The sequence below is a fragment of the Micropterus dolomieu genome, linkage group LG22 (assembly GCF_021292245.1).
Source record: "Micropterus dolomieu isolate WLL.071019.BEF.003 ecotype Adirondacks linkage group LG22, ASM2129224v1, whole genome shotgun sequence".
Taxonomy (NCBI): domain Eukaryota; kingdom Metazoa; phylum Chordata; class Actinopteri; order Centrarchiformes; family Centrarchidae; genus Micropterus; species Micropterus dolomieu.
The window spans coordinates 14,272,661-14,277,016 of NC_060171.1; positions in this window are offsets into that span (position 1 = coordinate 14,272,661).

The window sequence follows — 4,356 nt, forward strand, 5'->3', positions numbered from 1 at the left end:
ATTACTATCAACACTTAAACAGACAGAACATTTTTTGTCTTTTTCAGCTGAACAATAAACTCTCCTAAACTGAAACAGATTAGAATTGGCATTCAGCCCAGGTCTTCAAAAAAAGAAAGCTTCATTGTCAAGATTTATATCTACAACAAGGAATATGTGTCTATTGTATGAAGAAACCTGTCTGGCATGACCCACAGATGCCCTGCAATGCCAAACAAGCTAAAACTTAAGAAGATTTCCCTCAGACAGAGAACCATACCAATTGTGGATTACCAATCAGAAGAAACTTTAATGTATTACGTGATTGGCTTTGTCTTAAAAACCCATCAATTTGACACAGCAAGGTATGTCTTCAGGTCTTAGGGACTACTACTGAATATGGGAAAAAATATGTATTAAGCAGTTGGTGCCTCCAGAAGGTGCTGTATAAAGTATTATAAATTGCCTCAAGTGATGTCACTTAAGGCAGCATCACTTTGGTTCCAAAGACTACAAGTTAGAAAATGGAAAAGAAAGTCTTGGTGTGGAGTTGGAAAGAACTGAGCTTACTAGGCCGCTGTAGCTTGACGCCACACGCAAGTTGATTTATGTAAGTAGGAAAACCAAGATTTATGCCTCTGGTCATTGTTAGCAATACCAGTTAATAACAAAACAGTATATAGAACATACAAACACCTTATCAACATGTCTACAGATATAAGTTGGACAGGACTGTGTGTATGACAGAAGTGTGATAAACAGTCTAGTACTACAGCTTTCACTACTGTGCTGGGAGCAGACACCTTTGAGGTTGGGGTTGGTGAGGTTCTTCTGACTTTCCGAGTCAGAAATCTGATTGAAGAGGGTGTTCTACTTAGAAGTCGGATATTCCAACTTCCCATGTCAAATAGGATGAACCAAAATACCCTCAACCAGATTAGACTGGTTGAACTGGGCAGCTGCCAAGTCTATAAATTGAGCAGGGCATTCCAGTAGAACTACCCTGAGTAAATAAAGGTAATGGAGCAACTGTATTCTTTACATCAGCTCGATGTAAATGGCATGATATGTTTTGAGTTTGTTGTTTGATTGAATATATCTGAAATGTGAGTGTGAGTGGTTGTGTTTTTCCTCATTAAATCAGTCATACTCACATGTTCCCTGTGATGGACTGGACCCCCTCACACACACACATGCAATTTCTGCGTGTTTAAGCGGGTATAGATAATGGATGGATGGAGACTATTGGAGACTATTGAAGGATAGTTGGTAAAGAGGGGTAAACATAATGAGTGTTTATATTAGTAAGAAAGAACTGTGTGTTTTATCTTATTTCTTAGTGAGTGCTTTGCTGTGTTCTCATTTAGATAAGGTTGTGAAACATGGCGATTTAAGCATGCATCACACACACACCCTGCCCCATTGCTTGTATAATTAATCATACCAGGAAACTGCTGGTTGAACATGAAAAAGTCCCAGGCCAAAGGCCAATTCTTTCAAATTTGGGCACGTCTAAATGTAGACGTGATATAGAGCGATTTGTTACCCTGTTAGATATCAGCGTTTATGTAATAACCTGAGGGAGGGGTGATGGCTCTGATGACGGTAGATATATGATGATCTCAAGAAGGAGCCATATCTCAGACAGGACAATAAAAAGAAAAGATTAGGACTTAGTCTTTTCTTTTTATGACTTTTTATTTTCAACTCTACAGAGCACTACAGAGTCAGCTCTTCACTGTTGACGTTGAGACTGGTGTTTTTCTGGGTACTATTTAATGATACTGCCAGTTGAGGTCCTGTGAGGTGTCTGTTTCTCAAACTAGACCCTCTAATGTATTTGTCCTCTTGCTCAGTTGTGCACTGGGGCCTCCACTGATTTTTCTATTCTGGTTAGAGCCAGTTTGCATTGTCCTGTGAAGGTATTAGTACACAGCATTGTACGAATTCTTTGGTTTCTTGGCAATTTCTCGCATGGAAAAGCCTTTATTTCTTAGAACAAGAATAGACTGACAAGTTTCAGAAGAAAGTTGCTTTAATCAGCACATCTGTTTTTAGCTGTGCTGCCATGATTGCAAAAAGGGTTTTCTTATGATCAATTAGCCTTTTAAAATGATAAACTTTGTTTAGCAAACACAACCTGCCATTTGAACACAGGGCTGATGATTGCTGATAATAGGCCTGTGTATGCCTATGTAGATTATCCATTACAAATCAGCTGTTTGCAGCAACAATAATCATTTAATATTGCTGAAAAACCAAACTTTGCCTTCAGACATGACACACACCAAAACACAGTTTTACACACTGGTGAGATAAATTCAAAAACATACTACAAAAACTGGTTATAAGTAATGTTGCTTGGGGTTCTTTCCCTCAAAAACCATTTTGACATGATGAACAAATCCTCCTCCTCCTCCCTACTCCTCTTCTTCCTCTCCCTACTCCTCCTCAAGGGGGTAAGCCAGAGGTCAGTGAGGTCGACCAAAGCCTGCATGGAGGGTTCCATGTTAGTCCAAAAATGACTTCAAAGCCCTGCAGCACACTGTCGCACATGAGAGATGTAACCGTATTGGTTAGATTATAAACTCTCTGCGTATCTAAAAAAAACTATTCCTCCATCAGTGACGCTACGTTGGTGTTTGGCAGGGGGGCCTTGTAGGTGGGTGGATTAAACAGTGACGATCCGAGTCAGATGAATATACTGAGCCAGAAGACCTTTTTTGTGCAGCCATGCAGCTACCAGAATTACAATGTTTCTGCCATTGCTCTATGCCATTACAGTTTTTCTCAATTGATTTGGTACATTTACTGAAACAAATTTACGACACTGTGGACCGGCCTAGATTAGGCTGCACTCTTCATACTTAGGCCATGGTTGATTACATGGTCTATAGTTGTTGCCTGTATCTTATTATTTGATATTTATCTGTGTCTTTACCTTTTTCTGGCTCTTCCTCGTACTCTGTGCCCCCCTCTCCCTCTTCCTCTCCTCCTCATTATACCACCCCGCACTCTAATGCCCCTTCCACTTGCACGGGCAGTCTCTTGCCCATATCTCTCCTGCATGCTCCATATTCCACAGCTGTAACATTGAGTCTTACCCTTGCAGTATATGTTTGAGAACTGATTAGTTATGAGAACTGATTAGTTATAAGTTTTGCCTGTCAGCTAAATTGGACAGTTGCATTTGGTTGCTCTAAACTGTGAGGAAATTGAATTGTTCCCAATCTAGCCTATGTCTATCCATCTATTATGTACCTAATATAAGTGTGACAGGTTATTTCAATGTCTTGCTCAAAGACACTTCATCAGTACAGTGCTTTTTTGTCTGATAATACAGACACACTTGAATCTATGTATTTCAGCTAAAGTGGCGTCTTTCTCCTATATATAGATACAAAAAGTACTTCTGTGGTCAAGTAAGCATGTTGCTTTAATCCTGCTTGGGATGTTTTATTAGGCCACCATGATATTGACTCAGTTCATTTAATATTTGCATACACCCTTCATATTTATTTACAGTTTTTCTCAAATGCTTAAACACATTTCTTGAAATTATGCCTCAAATCCACAACTTCTCCAAACATCCTATTCAAAATGAAGCTCTCCACTCAAAACCATTCAATCTTGCTGAAAAACCAAACTTTGCTCTCAGACATGACACACAAGCCCTCAAAAACACACACACTACGACACAGTTTTGCACAGTTTTACAGTTTTACACACTGGTGAGATAAATTCAAAAACATACTACAAAAACTGGTTATAAGTAATGTTGCTTGGGGTTCTCTCCCTCAGAAACGCTTTTCACATGATGAACACAAAAGAAATAACAAATTTATACATTTGCACACATATTTTATTCCTCTGAACAGTACAACACATCAAATAACAAATTATTCTGTCCCAGTGTCCTGTCATATTCTTGTTCTCCACCTCCTTCTCCACCTACCCCTCATCCCTCCACCCCCACCACCTCCTTCTTCACATCTCTCTCCTCCCTAGTCCTCCTTCCTTCCCCCCGGCCCTACTCCTGCTCCTCCTCCTCCTCCTCCTCCTCCTCCTCCTCCTCCTCCTCCTCCTCCTCCTCTCTGGTGTCCCCTACCTCTTCCTTCAGATTTCTCTGGATCCATTGTTCCAAAACTGAATGAACTGACTCTGGCCCTTTTACAGTTTTTTCTGAATACTTAAACCCTAACCGTGATTCTCATAGCACAATTTCTAAAACTATTAATACTTATAGCAAAACCACTCACTGAGTTTGCAAAACTAAAAGCACAAACACTGCTTTGCACTCAGTTTGCAATTTTGTAACACACACTTTGCAAAACTGTAGGTACAATCCACTGCACAGCACTCTTTTTGCGGAACTGT